The sequence below is a fragment of the Phyllostomus hastatus genome, unplaced genomic scaffold, assembly GCF_019186645.2.
Source record: "Phyllostomus hastatus isolate PE091 unplaced genomic scaffold, TTU_PhHast_1.1 phas_scaffold_39, whole genome shotgun sequence".
In the NCBI taxonomy this organism is placed as follows: Eukaryota; Metazoa; Chordata; class Mammalia; order Chiroptera; family Phyllostomidae; genus Phyllostomus; species Phyllostomus hastatus.
Window position 1 is genome coordinate 27,014,353 of NW_025334028.1, and position 20,907 is coordinate 27,035,259.

Sequence of the window (20,907 nt, forward strand, 5' to 3'; positions counted from 1 at the left end):
TACAAAATAAAGCTTTCTGAAATATATTCTTTATTATCTACCACTATCACAAACTCTATTTCACATTCTAATTGGTATTATCCTTTTATTATTCTTTATAACTCAAATTTCAATTTCTTGTTTGTCTCTATAAAAGTAAGTCCAAAAATAGTCTCCGGTTCTACACATTATTATTATTATTATTATTATTCTCATTCATATTTTTACCTAGAATATTTTAAAGACCTTTAGAAAGTTTTTGTTTCCAGCCCCCCTCTCTAAGCTGTAATGTATTTGCTCTTTGGTTGAGTCTTTTGTTATTTGCATTTTTGGAGTGTGCATGTGTCTCTGAGCGATCTGTAAACTCTCATTGTGGTTACAATTAATATGCTTTTAGAGGCTTTCTTTTTCCTGGGAAATTTCTTGATGATTTTTACTTTGTCATATCATGAAAACTGTGTGTCAAAGCACCACTGGACTAATAGTGCTTCTCTACTTGCTTGTACTCTTCTGATTAGAGGAACTGGTAGTAGACAACCAACTCTTATTTTGGTTTCTACAACACAGAGATTGCTAGGTGACTTTAATCCCTTTCAACAAGAGGACAACAACAAATTCCTGTCCCCTTTAGATTTGTATAGTTTACCTAGAAGCTGTAGTTAAAAAATGATTTAAAACATTTTTCAAAAGCATGCTTCTATACACACCACCTCCTACAGCTCTAACATGGCATCAAATATTTTTAAATTATGCTTCCATTTCTTTATTATTATGATATGCTTGTTAATAAGGAATCATTTATCTTCTAAGTAGCAATAGTTGTACAGCATACCCAGGAAATTACTATGTGAAAATCCACTTTAATATGAAAATGATAATTTTATGAAAGAATAATTGTGTCAAAGTTTTGTTATTAAAATATCTATTTGGATTTCTCATTTATATGACTCTTTGTCTTAAGTATGATTGCATTTACAGCTTTTTATACTAAATGTCTTTATTTAGGGAGAAATATATTTCAATTCTACCATTGTGGTCATTACTTGAAGGTTTAACTTCATAGTTTTATATTTTAATAATTTAAATGTTATCATAAAATAATATTTTATATAATTTTCATAGTTAATCTTGAAAAATAAAAAAAAACTTTCATCTTTAATTTTCATTCCTTCCATCAGATTTACCCATGATGTTTCCTAGCCATTGCCAAAGTTAATAGCTACATTTTCTCCAGTAAGAAGTGGTGGATTTGCAAAAAATGTTAACATTTACTTAATGCCTTTTTTTATCCCTTGTAAGAGTCATGTAAACAGCCAGAACTGATACGCAGCAGGTGGACGTGAGTGTGGCTATCCTGATGGCTACTGAAACATTGCCGAGGCAGCTGGAGAATTCTGCTGTCCTAAGCCACCATGGCTCACTCCTCCTGACTCCCTGACCCTCCCCATGATCCACCAACTATGATAATGTAGCCTGGAGGTGACCTCTCGGACCTGCCTGCAGCACTGTAACCCATGTTTTCACATGCTAGCTGTTAATATTTTTATTATCACTCCTGATTATCACTCATATTTTGATTATCACATCCTGTTTTTGTGGATGAAAGAGGATCATCATTTGTCTTAACTTGACGTTTACTAAATTGTTTTTAAGAATACTTTAGAATGATAGAAGTATTTCAATGACTCAATTTTGCAAAATGCATAGTTTATTTTTAACAATCCAGGTAATCATAACACTGGAGTTTTTCTGTATGTTTTGAAATCTTTTCAGTATGATGTTCCATTTTAAGGAACAAGATAAAATTAGAATCTTTGGGAAATTTCTGGAGTTTTTCTTTCTCCTTTGCCTTTTTATTGGTAATAAGATTTGATTTGTTTAAATTTTTAGAATGCAAAATGTACACAGTATTATATTTGAAATAATGTTGCTTTTTAAAAATAGCAATAACTCAAATATTGGCAGCCTTATATGTAGTATAAAATTTCATTTTACATACTATTTGCTATCTCATCAAGCCTCAGAATTTTTCTCATTGATCCTTTGATGTTTGTATTGATGTTATTAATGTAATAGCTTTAAACCTTCACTCACATACCTCATATGATTTAAAGCACTCTTGCATGAAGATATTATCTGGGCTATTGAATGGTTTATATCATAATTAATAAATTTAAAAATGTATTCTTTTATTTCCTGTCTGTCTTATAGAAATGGCAAGGTGGGGTTACTATATACCTAGTAATTTTCCTGAAGAATAGGGAAAATAAATTCATTTTTTAAATATCTAGGTAATATTATAGTTTGAAGCAGTTTTTTGAAATGCACTTACAGTCTGCCAAGTTATCAATCCTCAATGTATTCCTGTTATGAATGGGTATAATTAGCCTTTCAGTCTAATGAGCCATGGTAGCAACCTCATTACTCTGAAAATTCCATTACATCACTTATGAAATTACCGTATCTAAAGGAATAGAATATACATTGTAAAAATTTCTTGGGAATCAATAATTAGCATTATGACTATCAGTTATGGTTATATATCACAATTTAAGGATTATTCATTATAAACTTTTAATAGTATTTAAGTGAAATTTAAATTGGGATAATTCTTTCAATATAACTTTGCTCATGTTTTTATATTTTATTCATTTGTGCAATACCTCTTTTTCTTATATATGTATTTTTTTCTGTCTGCATCAAATTAGATCTCTGAGTCATAGGCTCATAAAGCACTGAACCTTGTCTGGAACAGAGATACTGCAATTCAACATTTTATAGGCATCTGCAGTCCTCATGTCTAAGAGCCATGAAGTTATGGAGTAACAGTGTCAACAGTAGGGCCTGAGATGGACTTACATTTTGGATATCTCTTCTACCTGCCTACTTCCTTAGTTTGCTTAAGGGTTTCTTAGAGTTATGGGACAGAAGTTGCTTCTGAGATTCATCTCAAAACTTAGTTCCAAGTAGAATTATTGCCCTACAGTGTATCATATAATCACCAGTCCCTGAAGTTCCTTGTGTGGAAAAAAAGGAAATGGCAGATGAACCATTAAAATCAGAAAAGTATGCACACACTTTTCCTTACCTCTTTTTCTCTTTTACCCTTTTCTTCTCCTTCACTACATGCAATTTCTAGAGGGGATCCCACAAATCCTTGAACATTAGGGATGCCAGTTCTGTTTTAGAGTATTATGTTTCCTATTTTAGTGGATAAAAAATAAACCATATCCTATATTGGCTTTTCAGAGTTAAAACTCTGGAAAAAAAAAACCAGTTGAGGGCACATCTCAACTGGTTTGTAATTGCCCTGTCTCTGACCAAAGAGGTCATGTATTAGCAAGTGTACGAGTGTCATAAGGATGTTTGTGTTGTACATAAAAGTATTTATATATGCTTATTCTGTGTGATTTTTACTCAACATTTTCTTCTAATATGGGTTTTCCATCTTGGTTTTTAAAAATATTTATTTCCTATGCCCCTCCCCCTTTTTTGTTAGTTTCTGGAAGGTATAGACGTTGATCTATAATCTACAAGCAATGCCAAGTGAATTCATACCTGTACTCCTCCATTTCTATGTTTGATTCTTAAACAATTTCTTTATGCAACAAAAACACTATGCCAAACATTTTATAACTGCTGCCTAATATTTCATCTTTCATTGGCAATTATAGTTCTATAAGGGCTGTTGATTAGAAAGAATCTTGTTTTGTGTGTATTTGTTTTTTTCTTAGTGGAATTTGTTCTGTAAACACTTACTGAATTTTTTTCCCTTGAGGTCACCAAGGAAAAATGCGTTAGAAAGTACAGGGAGTAAATATGCAAAAGGACTTCCTTTAGTTTTCTTCTTAGAGTTTTGACTACTGTAGTGATTTTTTAAAAAACATTAATAGAGCAGCCATTGCTGCCAAGTAGCTGACATTCTGAAACAGCTCTTTCCTGCAGCACCATTCAGTTGGTTGGGGTCATTTACCAGCAGAAAGAGGGTGTGGGTATATGTGTGGGGGTTGTGTGTGTGAGAGAGAGAGGAGAGAGCACATGCACAAGGAGAGAGAAGGAGAAAGAGGAGGAAAACCATTTATGGGCATATACTGCCGAGGTCAGTAACCTGCTGTTCGGTGGTCTCTAGTCTGACCCCATTTGGTCCTGGAGGAGGATCACACTCAGCTGGGGAGCAGCGGAGGCAGCATCACAACAGGAGGAAACACCTATAGTTTTGAAGCTTGAAGAGACAGGGGAAAGGAAGGGTTCTATCTAGCAAGATAACAGTCCCCTGTTTGTAACGGAGGCATTTAATGACTTTTGATCACTGATGGATTCATCTGTTGAACAGACAATATATTGAAGGCCCTGAAGAAAGATTTCTATACATGATGTATATATAGCTCATATGGATACATACACCTAGATAGGTGGGATGACTGGTTTGCAAAGAAAAGTTGTGTTTACTTTTTGAGAGAAAGTATCTATTCTAGGGTTTGAAATATAGAATAACTTACCTGTAACCAAAATAAAATGTTTTCTTTATTGAATCTCAGCCAGTGGAAGCTGAGAGGCCTGCCACCCACAGAGTGTGCACTGAGGGACATGGCTGGTAGTGTTGTGAGGCTTAAATGACTAGGATGTTCAATAAGTCTTAGCTATGTTTAGTTTTTCATCTACATTCTGAAAAATATTGTAGAAAGTACATATTACCTTCTAAAACACAGTGAAGAGTTGATGAAGATAAAATATACCAGAATAGGTTTCAATTTAGGAGAACAAAGAAAAATCTGTCTTGAAACCGCATAGCCTTAGTAAGATTGCAACTTTGACTGCGAGGTTTATTTCATTTAATTAAAAATGTGGATATGTGTGTGGGAGTAAGAGCATTGAAGATTTCAAATGAACTTACAGGCTTTCATTCTTAGATCGATCTGTCTGTCTGTCTCTCTCCCCCTTCCCCTCCCCGCCCCCTCCCTCTCCCCCTCTTATCTTAGTTTGTCTTCAGCAACAGTTACCCTCCATGTTTATTCTGGTTTGCATTCTAAGTGTTTTTTTTCTTATAATCTCAGTTTTCCAGGTCAGAGGGAAAACTCAATGCATAAGCTAACTGTCAATATTCTACAGCTTCTTTGAGAATATTCACCATAGGCACCCTAAATAGTCTCACTGAACTTCTCTTTCAAAACAGGTACTCAAGCTCACAAGTCATCACAGTATTGATTTCTGAATATTATCATATTGGAGACATTCCAAAACTGAACAAAGCCAGGATTGTGACCATTGAGGAACTGTGTTCTAACAAGAGACCTGTGGTCTCTTACAGGTGTACATTCTATTTATTCAGATGGCCTCTTTTTACAACGGGGTTGTTTGAGGCATAGAAAACTGGAACTTCACATTTCTCCTTGATAGTTTGCCAGCTTGGTTCCCAGCCAACCAGATAGCTGCTTGTAGTGACACTCCTTCCCCTAGGACTCCCAATCCTGTGCCAGCCTTCGGAGGGCCATCCCACTAAGCTGTTCACACCATCCTGACCAAGGGTACCAAGGGTACTGCTGTCCTGAAGGCCCCAATGTATAGGTGGAAGCCTAACACCAATTCAAAAGACAGCTAACGTTCCAATAAAACTCTGAGGGTAAAGAATATGTAATTTTTAATGTTTAAGTTTTGTTCTACAGTTTTAAACAGAAAATAGGAAGGCAAGTATGTAGTTCTGTTGCTTCACCTTCCTGAATGTTTGGTCCATAAGCTTCTAAACCCAGCCTTAGGAATCTAAGCAAGTACAGACAATGACTCTTTTCTAGTGGTACCAATGCTGCTTTAATCCTTTCTAAAAGCAAGTACATATTTCATTGTCTCCAACCCCGACCTCCTGAACTTCACCTGACTGATAATTATTATATTTACTTAGATTATATAGCTTCCTCAAATATATCATGTCAGGAATTTATTTTTTCATTTCAGATTCCTTTCTAGAATTTTCCATTTCTCTGATTAATACCATCATTCTTTCAAGATAGCAAACTCAAAACTTTATTACTCTAATTGAATCTTTTTTTCTTTCTACATCTAGAATGTTACTAAAGTCCACTCATTTCTCAATCAGTAGTATTTTTCCACTTGATCATTGTGTTTCATTTCCTCTGGAGCCTTCTCATTCTCTTACCAGTTTATATCTGAACCAATACAGGAAGTTAATATCTTGCTTATATTATGTTAACACTAAATCTTCTACTTCACACCCACTAGGATGGTTATAATAAAAAAGACAGACAATAACAACTGTTGGTGAGGATATGGGAGAATTGAAACACTAATCTGTTGCTGATAGAAATGTAAAATAGTACAGCCACTTTGCAAAAACAGTCTGACAGTTTCTCAAAAGTTAAACAGAATTACCATATTTCTCAGCAATTCTACTAAGACTCCTATTCCCAAGAAAATTAAAAACATGTGTCCACACAAAGCATAGAGTAATTATGAACGCTCATGTTTAAAGTGGTATTATAAGCTCACAGTAACTTAAAGGTGGAAGTAACCCAAGTGTCCATCAACAAATGAATGGATAAACAAAATGTAATGTATAATGGAATACTGTTCAGCCTTAAAAAAGGAAGGAGCTCTTCCCACAAGTGTCCAGAGGTGACTTCTTATAATGGTTGACCAAGAAAATCCCACAAAGTCATGCAAATCAAGAGATTCAAATCATCATGTTCACTTTCAGAATATGCATGCAACTGCCCAGGTCATCAAAGTCATGCATACTTGAAAAGCCACCAGTATCTTCAGGATGTCACTTTACAAAAGCAGTGTGTGCCATTCTGTCCTTAGAGTGGTGGAGTTGGTAGGTGTCCCCAGGCCAAACTGTGGGGCTGGACACAGAGTTGGTGGCCTAAAAAGATTGCTGAATTTTTGTTGCACATGCTTAAAAATGCAGAAAGTAATGCTGAACTTAAAGGTTCAGATATAAATTCTCTGGTTATTGAGCACATCCAGGTGAACAAAGCTCCCAAGATGCGGCACAGCACTTACAGAGCTCGTGGGCAGATTAACCTCTACACGGGCTCTCCCTGCCACACTGACATAATCCTACTGAAAGAGAGCAGATTGTTTCTGAACTGGAAGGAGAGGTTGCACAGAAGAAAATAATATCCCAGAAGAAACTGAAGAAACAAACAGTTATGCTGCAGGAGTAAATTCAGCATAAAATAAATGCTAATACAAGTAAAAGGAAGGAAATTATGACATGCTACAACATGGAAGAGTATTAAAGACATGTGCTAAATGAAGTAGCTAGTCACAAAAGGACAAATATTGTATGAGTCTGCTTATACGAGGTATATAGAATAATCAAACTCATAGAGACAAAAAGTATAATCGTGTCTGTCAGGAGCTTTGGGGAGGGGAAATGGGAAGTTAGTGTTTAATGGGTACAGAGTTTCAGTTTGAGAAGATGAAGAAGTTCTTGAGATGGGTGATGAATAACTTGTCATAGATGGATGCCATAGAACTGTACACTTAAAATAAGGTTAAGACGATTTATATTACATACATTTTACCACAATAAAAAAATACTTGTATGTAAATAAATGTTCATAGCAGCATTACGTATAATAGGAACAAGTAGAAATACCTCAAATGTCCATAATGAATAATACAATGTGATACACCTATACAGTGGAATGTTACTCACCGATAAAAAGAAAGGAAGTAGTAAACCCACTAACATGTAGATGAACCTTGGAAACGTTATGCTAAGTAAAAGAAACCAGACACAGAGAGGCAAATTTTATGGCATTGTATTTATTTGAAATATCCAAAATAGGCAAATCCATAGAGAGAGAAATTCAATTAACTAGAGGAGGGATGAATGAGAACTGACTCCAAATGGGTACTGGATTTATCTGAGGAGTGATCAAATTGTTCTGGATTTTAGATAGTGGCAATAATGGCACAACTTGTTGACTATATTAAAAATACTGAATTGTATATTTTAAAGGGATGCATTTTATGATATGTGAATTATATCTCAATTGTTAAAAACCTACATGATGCCTTATTTCTAAAGGAACAGTATGCTCCAATCTCAGCTTATTATTTCTAGCTTTGTGACTTTGAGAACATTAAGTGGCCTCTCTTCTCAGTACAATAGGGACAATAATAACTGCCTCACCAGCTGTTTGTGTTAAATGAGGTAACACATGTAATACATCCAGCACTTTGTCTAACATTTACTAAGAACTCAGTAAATTTACTAAGACCCCTGGGGCACCAGCTTTCAGCAGCTTCCAGTATTATTCCAGATACTATTTTCAGATATTTGGAGAAATGGCCCAACTTCCGTAGCCATTTTACCAATATTCTTTATGTCCTGACTCAAATCTGCCTGTCCAAATTCTTCTAATATCCCCTTATAGAAATCCATTAGTCAGAATGGGCTTTTTATTCTCCCTCAATGTTCTGTACATATTCTTACAGCTTTCTGACCAAAAAGAGTTCTCTTCCTGTTCCTCTCTGTCTTTCTCTGAATTTCACCCTGCCCTTAGAATTCGGAAGACTTTCTGAAACCATGCATTCAATTTCCTCCTTTATTTTATGGATGATAATCTCCACTTTTTGTAGCAGGTAGATATTTTAACTACAAGATTTTTACTACATCTCTGACCAGTGCATTTTGGTTATATATATTTGGTTATGTACTTTAGTAGGTGATATTTTCAAAGTACATGTCCAGTCTGTCTAGCTAAATTGAAGGGGTCACATGTTATGATGCTTTACCTTCTCCATTCACTTAGAACATTGCCTTGATATAATATTCTGAATAAACATTTGCTATTTACTGGTTAAGTTAGTGCTACATCTCAGCAAGTACAGGGGTTTAAACTAATGATTTTCAATCCTGACTACACCTTAGAATAACCTGGGGAATAAAGCTTCATTTTAGTCCAACAAATAACAATCTCTGAGAAGAGGCCTCAGCTTCACATGCATGTGATACCATTGCAACCAAGGCTGAGAGCCATGTGATTAAACGGATGAAGGACTCTGAGCCAGTGGGTCCCAGGCCTGACTGATTGTCACAATCAAGATGTAAGGAGTAGGCAGAGGTTGCTTTGGGCCTTGCAAAGGGCTTTACAAATATTAGACAATGTTATTGTGGTATATTTGGGAGTTTCACCGCTTCGAGAAAGATCCTCCAACCCTAATTTTTTTTAACAGCTAACGGTGAAGTGGAAATATCCAATTATGGGCATCTTAAACCTTTTAAACTCTATGTAATAGCTTTCATACCAGATGTGCATGCCTTGTTTCTTTTTGCTAACTTAAAAATATTCACTCTGTGTCTTTCCCAGGCTGGCCAACATTCAGTAGCAGACCCTCTTAAGATTGTTTACTTGCCCTTGTTCCTGTTGAGTTACCACGCTTGGAAGCAGGAGATGGGCTCAGCAGCAGCCAACAGGCCATGATCCAGGAGGAGCAGTGAGAGACAGAGCTGCTGGTAAGACAGTGGGGACAGTCTTTGTGCTTGGTGTGTGAGAAGTTTATCCCCAATTTAGTGGTAAACGTCTTTTCCAAGCTGAACTCTAAGTACTCTGTACTCTCTCAATGACCTTTATTATCTATGATCTAGACACATGGCTTAGATGTTAAAATCTATGAATTCCCCAAAGTCATGTGCTGAGTTTTGTGTATATACTTTATTTTTCTGGAGAAAAGACTTTCATCAGATTCTCAATGTCTGTGACTTTTAAAATGATAACAACCATTCAAATATAACAATAAGCGTGGAGAAATGTGATATCTATAACTGCTTGCCCCCGTATTTCTCCCATCCATTTTTACATCACTGTGGCCACTTTGTCTCAATCTGTTAAGGACCAAAAAATGATATTTGTGGTCATTTGCTGGACTGAAAAGTGAGCACCAGCTGAGCCCAGGCAGCTGGGCTTCATGGAAGTGTGGCTCCAGAGAACTGGTGAAGAACTAAAGTATAAAGTGACAGAACTTAGGAAAAATAATGTCATATTTCACATGATCTTTTTAACATGATTTAAAAAAACATAGAAGACTCACACAGAGAGACACAAAATACTTTTTACATCATGTTCTTATAGTTGATCTTAATAGAGATCAATTTTGTTCTGAATGCCACTGACCTGCTAATGAAGGTCCTAAATAAGGGTTATTTATCAGATCAGTATCACTTATGTGGATGAGTAAAAATAGGTAATGGGTGTACTTTTATTCCAAAATATTTAAGATGGACAGTAGAATGAATTCTACTATATGTAGCTTTGTCTTTGCTATAATCCAGTTAAAATTATGAGGATCTTGTAGGCGAGAAAATGGAGGTTAGATAGAGAAAAGGTAGAATGATGCTTTTTTTTTTTCCTTCTGTAACTGCGTTAGCAGGTAATTCAGCTTTGGTTTCCCAGAAAGCCCAGGTAGCTATAATCCATGCCCTCACTCCAGATTTCTGAGGATGTAAGTATGCACTCTGCCACTTGATACTTTTCAGAGATGGACCTGGTGCTGAGAAATCCTTTCCAGGGTGTCCCCAGTTAAACTCCCATGATTCCTGGATGTTGCCATTTTCGAGACACAGGGCAAGTGCCTCTGCCTAGATTACCTCTCTGCCCTGGGAATTTTAAGTAAGGGAAAGAGAACTCAGCACTGTAGTAACTCTCAGAATGAAAATTTTCCCCTTGCATGCTAATGTTTTTAGAGTAATCATTGTCACTGAAAATAGACTTCCTCTTTCCCCTCTCATGCTGGAAAATCTTAGGTAATTATGAATAAAGCATTCTTTGCTTTTCCCCTCCTCCCTTAGAGGATGCTTTGCCTCTCACTGTGAGGACTGTGACTGCTCGCTCTGTACTTGACCTTAAGAACTGAAAGAAATTTTTAAAGTGAAACTTTTATCTCTTTAGTAAAGTGCTAAGATTTTCTCTTCTTGGAGATGAGGGTGGGTAAGTAGGAAAGTGCAGAAGTTTACAGAAAAGTGTAAGATAAATTACCAACAAGAAATGAGATCAGGAAATTAAAGTATTATCTGTATGTTAAAAAAGAAAATAAGATTTTACAAGCAACCCTTATGTGCAAAAAATATCTTAGTTTGCATTTACTTTCTTGTAGTTGGATAAGCTCAGTCTAAGACTTATTTTCAGTAGCAAATAAGCCTAGAGCTTATATTTTAGTAACATTTATTAGCTATATGTTCTTTGGAAAATTATTTAACCTCTTTAAGCCTTGTTTTACTTAGCAAATAGGTGACAGTTAATGTAATGAGATCATACAATATTATGTGCATGATATGTACAGGGCCTGGCACATAGTAAGTTCTCAATTTTATACTAGCCTTTGTTATTACTATTATTAATGCTGCTTTCATTTTTTTAATAGTGAATTTAGCTAAAAAGTATTTCTTGAGTAATTTAACAAATACCAGACACTCTTTAGGAACTAGAATGCATTAATGAGCAAAATATATAAATGTTTTCTTTTCATTGTTTAGCTTAGACTCTAGAGCAGGAGACAGACAAAAACAAGATAAATAAATAAAAATGTATAGTATGTTAAATATCAAGAAGTTCTAAGTATAAAAATTTAAAGTAGAAAAAAGCAATTGGGGGCATATTGAGGTAGTGATTAAAGATGAAGTAGTCAAGAAAGACCTCATGATATTTTTTTGAGTAGAAATGTGAAAAAGAAATAGAAACATAACCATAAAGTTACATGGTAAAGAGTATTCCAGGTAAAAGAGAAAAGCCACAAAGCCTTAGAACAGTAAACAGTTTTCCAGATGAGTCAAAGAAAATCAGAGCATCTTATGCAACTTAATCATATTCCACCAGTAACCATGTATCCATATACCCAAGTGATACAGATAAGAGCTTTGGAAGTTCAAGGAATAGCACAGTTCGTGTAGACTACAACAATTAGAGGAGACCACAAAAATACATGGCAGGTTGTGGCCTAGATCTTGAAGGATAAAAAGAATGTGAGTAATTGGTAAAAGGGTGCAAACTTTCAGTCATAAGATGAATAAAGTCTGAGGATGTGATTATAACACTGTATTGTATAATTGGAATTTGCTAAGAGAGTAGAACTTAAATGTTCTCACCAAAAAAAAAAAGTTTAAATATGTGAAATGATGAATGCATTAATTAACTTCATGGGGGATGTTTTTTTACAATGTATATATCAAATTATTGTCCCTTATATACACTGATCTTACAATTTGTCATTTGTATCTCAGTGATGCTCAAAAAGAAACTCCAAGGAAAAAGTTCTAATTCAAGTTATTTTTTCAAACAACACACACACTATATGCCAGTAGAGGCAGGTGGAGGAGACCCTGAGGTGAAGTGAAATAAGGATGTTGGCTTTGAGGGCAGGGGTCTGCTGGGCTTAGGGCAGGGGGTTAGGCAGAGGCATGCAATCTTGTGCAGAGTGGGTAAATAGTGAGTGGAAGAGAAGATGGCAAAGCAGGTGAAGACAAATTTTATAAAATCCTGAGGCCAGACCTAAGATTATCACTTGCTGTCTAACAAATATTGAGGAACAATTGAAGCAGTAAGTAACAAGGTATTTCAAGTCTTTAACAATATTATTTTGTCAAGTTTGGAAGAGCAGGGAGATGGGGGAAATGGTTAGGTTGTGATTTAGGAGGATTATTATAATAAAAAATGAGACTGAAAGAGGAAGATAGATTTGATATCTTTTAAGGAAAAATCATTAGGATTTTATCGATGTTTTGCATACGGGAGATACAGGAGGAGTCAGAGTTTCTCTTCAAGTTTTAAAATGACCAGTGAAGTGTTGGCGCTAAAAGAAATAGGGAAGTCAGGGTGCCCAGAGGTGGAACATGACATGACTGAGGTCACCTCATGAGCTAATGCAAAACCCTCACGGGCCTCAGGTTTCCACTTTGAGAGCCTCCTCCCCACACTCTCCATGCTGGCTGTAAAAAGTGTTAGTGATTTGTATTTTGCGAGCTTGCTTGTGGAGAAGAGAGTCAGAAGGTTTGGAAATGCCCATTAGCACTGTGTTTAGCTGTTCTTGTAATTAATGGGGACATTTTTTACCCTCTTTTATGAAACAGATCTAACTTATGTAGACGGGGTCAAAGAAGCATTGGTAGGAGGAGAAGAGGGTCATTACTACATGTGCCTAGAGTCTCCAATCTAGTCTTTGTTGATGTTTCCTGATTTAAAATAAGCCATCTTTCTTTCTCTGTAGTACTTTGAGGTGGAATAAGTATTTCTATCATTGTACTTTTTTAATGCTTATCTTTCAGAAGAAAAGTGGTTTCTGCTATCTCAAATTTATTGTCACTACCTAGACTTTAAAATTAAGACATCGAATGTTGCTTTCTTAAAGATCAATCTTATAAACTGAGATCAGTGGTCATTGTTCTAACAAGCCTTATCAAATTTATCTTTTCAGTCATAGGACTTGAAACAAAAATCATCTAATGCAGTGCTATTTAAACTGAACTCTTCAAACTATTGTGTGGCCCATTGGTTTGTTAATGTCTTCTTATTTTTAATAAATTATAATTATCTAGCAAGTAAGAAGAGGTGTATTTAAAATAGAAAATATTTATTTTTCTATTTACAAGTTTTATACATGTACTCGCTCTCTCCATTTCATTTGCCACATTATGGCACCAGCCATGACTCAACCGTGTGAAAACAAAACCTCCATTACATGTGCTGTCTTATGTATATTTTCAGTCCCAAACTGGTTTCATAGTCTTAATGTCCCAAGAGACTGAATTTCAGATGACTGTTGACACTCTCATGGGATTCTCCTGAGAACTCTGACAATCCTTAAATTCAAAAATAGCTCTATAGCATTTTTGGTACTGATGCCTGTCTGCATGTGACATGTACTTTGAGTTTCGAACAAGTAAGCCTTGCTAAAAGAATACACCCTATGGAAGTTATTTTTACCGTTCTTGTGTTTCAGTTTCCCCATCAGAAGGTGAAGTATCAGTTGCCTCCACTGATCTCATAGGATATTTTAAACAGAAATGAGAGTCTGGGTGAATAGACTTTGTATTCTGAAAGAAAGTTTTAATGTAAATGAAGGTACTAGAAAAGTTTATCCATCTTGACAGATGTTAACTCTGACCTAATCTTTTCCTAAAAATGTGAAAATAGTGTGCTATTTTGGCTTTTTTTTTAATCTGGGAAAATTAGAAGAACAAGTAATGGGTTTCTGGGAGAATCTGTGATTATACAGCTAATATTGTATGTGTGTATCACAATTTTGTAATTCTCAAACCAAGGCACATACAGTTCTTGAATCTTAGAGGGGGTCTTATAGGGACTTAAAAAAAAACCTTGACCATTTTCTCAAGATCTTGAATGTCCTTCCATGTATACACCTGTGCACACACATGCACACAACATCCTTCCTTAAGTCCTCCAAGCCAGCTTGTTTCTTTCTTTGTTGAGAATGTTGAACTTGGCAAGAACTTCTACCTTTCTTTCCCACCCATACTCACAAATCCAGCATATCCACACAATAATCCTTCATACTACTTTTTGGAATTTCCTTTTTTCCATGGATTAATGAGGTCCTTACTGTTCTCTCTGCTTCTGTTTTTCCTTTTTTCTAATGCTCATTTGAATGTGTTCCAGTGTGCTCATTCTTAATACAAATCTAACCATGCACACTACTTCTTAAATACCCTTTGATGGATACCCACTGTCAAACTTTGTTAAAGTGGTAGACATGCCTTCTCTCTACCCCACAGAATTTTTTCAATTAAAATGAATTAAATTTCAATTAGAATTTTTTCTGTAGTCATTGTAGAGATGGTCAATGCAATGTGGGGGTGCTTAGACAACCTCCTTACCTGTCTTCAGCCAGTGTGGCCCTGAACAGTTCTGTGAACCTATGGTATAAAAAGGACTCAGTTTAAAGCACCACTGGCCCATAGGATGTAGATCAAATTTTGTGCTTGATATTCTCACCTGGCTCCTGGTTATTCCTCAACCGCCTTGGCATTATATTGTTCCTCAGATTATAGGATATAATTATTCCTAACTCTAGGTCTTGAACAGAATTTACTTCACTCATCCTAGGCCTTTGCATTTGTCATTCCTCCCCTGGTTAGCTGCCCTTTTTCCTTAAAGACCCAGCTCAGGTTTCTCATCAGTGAAGCCTCATATTTGTGACACCATTGTTTCTCAGCATCACACTCATTGTAGTCGTGTGCTCCTGCTTTCTCTACAAACTCAGACATCTGTAGGACAAAGGCTGTGTCTTCCTCTGCCTAACACTGTGCACAATGTTAGGTTATGAAGTAGACACTTAAACACACTCTTCAAAAGAATGAATTCACTTTGTCATCTTTTTATCTTCTATTTTTCTTTGTTCCCTCTGGTCCCTTCTTAAAATTAATACAGCACCTGCCCATTAAGTTGGGGAGACGGGGAGTGGGGGGATAGTTGGAACATCAAGTGTCTCCACATGGTAATCTGATATACAAAGTTACAATATTTCAGAGCTTGAACCTCAGAGATGCTCAGTTGTTGTTACAATATTTTTAAGTACTATTTGATACTGTTTTCTTTTTCCCTAAAGTACCCTTCCCAAATTAAATTTATTATAGTTGAGATTTGTGCTTGTGTTGACTATTTCAGAGACTTTAGGGATATATTTAGCATTCTAATTCCAGTGTTATGGGTGAACATAAATGTTTTACTGTAGAAAAAGAAATTTGAAAGCTGTCATAGGTATTTGATATCTATTGGATGACAATTTTGATGAATAAACACACTTCAGACCTTGTTTAATGAGTTATGAATTCAATAAATGATTTGAAATTTCCAGAAAGTTTAGTTGATGATGATTTTCTAAACTATTTATTGAAAAAGAACACGTTTTTAAAAAATTTACTAATCAACCTTTTGCATAACAAGCATGCAACTTTCAGCAGTTCTTTTTGTTCTGATTTTTACTCTCAAGTAAAAGGAGGAAAGTGGCCAGTTTACTTAAGAATATAGGTCTTGTGAGAGACAATATGTTTAGCCAGGTGCTTTATGATATTATAAGGACATAGCTGAGAATGCATGCTAGCTTGCAGAGCTCCAGGTTCCCTCACCAAACCAGTAAAGTGAGTATTAAAACCCATAGCTTTTAGTCCTGACCAAGATGGAGGTGTAGGTAGAAACTCTTCACTTCCTTTAACAACCAAAAGGAGGATAACAACCAATCTAAAATCAATAAACAACCAGAAGCACCAAAAAATCAAGCTGCGTGGAACTCCCAACAACCAAGGAATTAAAGAAAAAATCAACCAGAACAACCAGACCAGTAAGGTGGCAGACAGCACAGGCTGACTCAGAAAAACTGCTGCAACTCCACGCACTGGGCACCCGGGGCTGGCTGTACTGAAGTGGTGGGCTGTTTGGGCGGGGCTGACTTAAAGGGAAACTGAGACTCAGAGGTGGCTGTGGACTACAGTGGTTGCCCCGGTGGGAGATACTCCCAGTCTTACATGAGAGTTTACTGAAAAGTGCTAGAGATGTGCAGGTGAGCGGCATTGCTCCCTCTCTGGCCCTTCCCCGACAGGCAGCACTGCAAGGAGGGTTGCCTTGCCTGGGTGAATACCTAAGGCCCTACTTCCTTACAACTTATCAGGGGCCTGGGGCAAATAAATATGGTCAAAATGAAAGAACAGTGCAAAACCTCAGAAAGAGAGCTAAGAGCTGAAGAGATAGCCAACTGATCTGATGGTGAATTAAAAGCCCTGGTAATCAAAATGCTCACAGATCTGATTGAGCTTGGTCAAAAAATGAAAACACAAATGAAACATGCCCAAAATAAAATGAAGCAAAATATTCAGGGAATCAACAGTGACAGGAAGGAAACCAGGACTCAAGGCAACAATTTGGAACAAAAGGAAAAAATAAACATCCAATTGGAGCAGAATGAAGAAACAAAAATTCAAAACAGTGAAGAGAGTCTTACCTCTGGGACAACCTGAAACATTCCAATATCCAAATCATAGGGGTGCCAGAAGGAGAAGAACAACAGCAAGAAATTAAAAACTTATTTGAACAAATAATGAAGGAAAACTTCCCCAATCTGGCAAAGGAAATAGACTTCTAGGAAGTCCAGGGATCCCAGAGAGTCCCAAAGAAGTTGGACCCAAAGAGGTCCACATCATCTTTAAGTTACCCAAGATTAAAGATAAAGAGAAAATCCTAAAAGAAGCAAGGGGTAAGGAGACAGTTACCTACAAAGGAGTTCCCATAAGACTGTCACCTGATTTCTCAAAACAAACCTAGCAGTCAGGAAGGGGTTGGAAAGAAGTATTCCAAGTCATGAAAGACAAGGACCTATATCCCAGATTACTCTATCTAGCAAAGCTTTCATTTAGAATGGAAGGGCAGATAAAGTGCTTCCCAGATAAGGTCAAGTTAAAGGGGTTAATCATCACCAAACCCTTATTTTATAAAATGTTAAAGGAAGTTATCTAAGAAAAAGAAGATAAAAAATATGAACAGTAAAATGACAACAAACTCATAACTATCAACCAATGAGCCTAAAAGAAAAGACAGACAATGAAAACAAAAACTAAGCAAACAGCTAGAACAGGAACAGAATCAGAGAAATGGACATCACACAGAGGGATTTTAGTGGGGAGGGGGAAGGGAGGAATGAGGGAGGAAGGTACAAGGAAGAAGAAGCATAATTAGTAGGCATAAAATAGATGGGGAGAGATAAAAAATGGTATAGGAAGCAGAGTATCAAAGAATTTATATGTCCAGCCCATGGACAGGGAACTAAGGGTGGGGATGCTGGAGGGTTGATGGGGGCAGGGCGGGGCGGGGGCGGGGGGGGGAATTGGGAAAACTATAGTAGCATAATCAATAAAAGTACTTAAAAAAGGGGAAAAACATAGTTTTAGAGGAAGGTAAATAAACTCCCCACATAAAATGCAGAATAGAGTTGAATGAGTTGAATACTTGGGCATTTTATAATGTATTGCACTTAGGACAAAAATATATAGTCTTTTGTTATACATTTATTGAAAGTATGTAAATATATAACCAGATAGTTCAGCAGGTTGACAGCTATGGAGGTGGAGGTAGTGAGCAAAAAGGAAGGACTCATGGGCATGGACAACAGTGTGGTGATTGCAGAGGGGAGTGGAGTATAAGGGGGATAAACAGTAATAGAAAAGAATACAATAAAAAGATCTTTCCATTCAGTTTCATACTTTTTAAAGGTAAGATATAGTTTTCTTTGCATAATTTGTGTTTAAGTTCCTTCTTTTATGTTCTACATTCTCAAAGTGAGTCAATTCTTAGAAATTTTATCAATTTAAATTACTATGATGGCAAAATTGAAGTTTTCATTTAATAAGAAATACACAACCTTTGTAAAGTCATGCCCAATTCCTTGAGGAAAATTTAGCTTCTTTTCTGTTTCTAAAACATATTATAATAATTATTAGAAAGCTAATTACATTGTTTCCTTATGATATTTTAAGTATCTCTCTTCCTCCTGAACAAACATCTTGAATCTTTAGTACCTACTAAGCATTCATTATTCAAATGAATACAGGGCTACAGATGTAGGTAGCACATAATACCAGGTGTGCTGTCAATAGGGAAAAGCATGCTCTCAGTTACGCAGAATAATTTCCTAATGGAGGAACTTTAGTCATTCCTGTACTTTGTAAAGTTTAAATAACATGAGTGACATGCTTATTGGAAAATTGTAAGAATATGTCTGTGGGAACATTGAACTCTGGTCTAATTGCAGTATAATAATTTGAAAAGTTTAAAGATTGTATTCCAGAAGTATAAATTTATTTAGGCCTTTTATACTTTTGAGCAAATTTTAGCAGTATTTCTCTGTAACCCTATTCAGTTTATCTTTGTTTTCTAATTTATTAAGTATATAACATTTCATCATTCTTTTAATAGTCTCTATAGATGTAGCACCTCTGTCTACACTAATTTATGTGGGGGGTTTTTTTGTTTGTTTTTTAAAATTGACTTACTGATTTTTTTTGGCCTTGTATTATTCCTTTTCAAATATCTATTCCTAGATTCATTTACTAAGCCTACTACACATTTTTATTGTTAATTATTATATTATTTATTACTTTTCCCTTTAAGTTTATTTTGTTTTGTTTTCCTAAATTATTGGGTTAGAATGCTTATGTCATTTATTTTTATTCTGTTTTATGTTGTCATTAAAAGGATTTGAAGCCTCTGATTATAATTTGGCTACAGCCCATGCATTTTGAGATGTGCTGTTATCATTATCATTATCATTTGTCAGAAATTCTTTCTTTTAAAGTTTTTATTTCCTCTTTGAGCAAAAAGTTATTTAGAAAAATAAAGAAAGAAATCTTTCCTCAGCTTATTCTTTGCTTGTAATTTTATTATTTTAGTGTTAATTCTCTGTGTGGCAGGGGCAGGGTTGCTTCTTTTAACTCTGTTTTATATTTCCCTATGAAATTGTTACCTCTGTTCTTAACTTCCTTCTTAATTGCAGTCTGTTTTCTAATTTAATCATTCATCCATTGTTTCCAAGAGTACCTGTGAAAACTTTCTTTGGCAGGACAAAGCACAAGAGGCCTAAGATTTATTTCCAGAACAGTCAGTAAATTAGTAAATCATTTCTGAAGGCACGCTTCTCTTCTACAGTTGACTGTTTACTTCTCTCTTTGAGTTGGAGTTGTGCTGTCCCCACCCATCGGTGTCATTCTGTTTTTGTCCCCTACTCACACATCCTTTAAGGAGGGCTGACTTACCTGCTACCATAAGAGTGTGATAGAATCGTCTTAGATTGTTCAAAACATTCCTTTCATGGTACTTTTGGAACATTACCACTATAAGTTTTTTCCTGTTTATTGAAAATATTGCTTCAGAGCTCAGATCCCTGCAATGGCATTCCCCCCATCTACCACCATCTCTTTCACATATTGAAGCCTTTAGTCTAGGTCTATAATTTGATTTTGTCTGATTTTTTGTTTTGGTGCTTTTGCCCCCTTAGCGGGGAAGACCTCAGTCCCCTTGGGGCCCCCTCCCACAGTGAGCCCAACCAGGTGAGGAAATCGAGCATTCTTGTCGAGGTGAGCCCACTATAAATGGGAAGCCCGGTTAACAAAGTGTCCTGCCACCTCTGGGTGTTCATTTAAGAGAGTTCATGCATATTTTATTTTCCCAACACTGCTTCCCTTGGCTACCTCATGGTTAAGCAGAAAAAAAAATGCCCTTTTCTCTAAAGGCTCCCTCCCATTTAGCTTCTTTTTTTTTTTTAAGATTTTATTTATTTATTTTTTAGAGAGGGAAGAGCGGGAGATAGAGAGAAACATCAATGTGCGGTTGCTGGGGGTCATGGCCTGCAACCCAGGCAGGTACCCTGACTGGGAATCGAACCTGCGACACTTTGGTTCGCAGCCTGAGCTCAATCCACTGAGCTACGCCAGCCAGGTCCCATTTAGCTTTAGCTATTCTGTATTAGGTGGGCATCTTTTGGTTTGGGAAGACAGTTTTCCTTTGTCAGGGTAAACTGGGCAAAAGAGTACGTAGCTCAGAGAGAACCCACAGCACTGTTGGGTTTCTGGCTTCCTCTCAGCTATGGGACAGGGGTGAAGAGCTTCTATTGTAAAGTCCCTCCCTATTCTGTTAGCCATGTCTACCCCAGCCCATGCCTGAAATAAGGAGCACTAGGCAGTCACATTGTTTTTTTTAAATTTTCTGCAGCTTTCCACAACTGACTTAGGAATAGGGGTTGTGGCTAGACTTGTAGTGATGTCCCTTAACTTGGATTCATCTACATGTTATCCAGAAATTCCTCAAGCTTTCTGCCTCTTGGGTGGCACTGTTCCCTGGCATTTTGGTACTGATACAAGATATTTTCTAATTTTAAAAAATTATTCCAATTATTTACTGGAAAGAG

At 36.2% G+C, this 20,907-nt stretch overlaps 1 protein-coding gene across 2 annotated transcripts in view; it reads left to right on the forward strand.

Annotated features, from left to right (window-relative positions):
• The window catches only part of TET2 (tet methylcytosine dioxygenase 2), a 126,304-nt gene that overhangs the window by 26,573 nt on the left and 78,824 nt on the right, over positions 1–20,907 (forward strand). For both annotated transcript variants that reach the window (XM_045820029.1, XM_045820031.1), the window contains exon 2: positions 9,318–9,463. The gene's annotated coding sequence lies outside the window, so the exon portion shown is untranslated. The remainder of the gene's footprint in view (positions 1–9,317; positions 9,464–20,907) is intronic.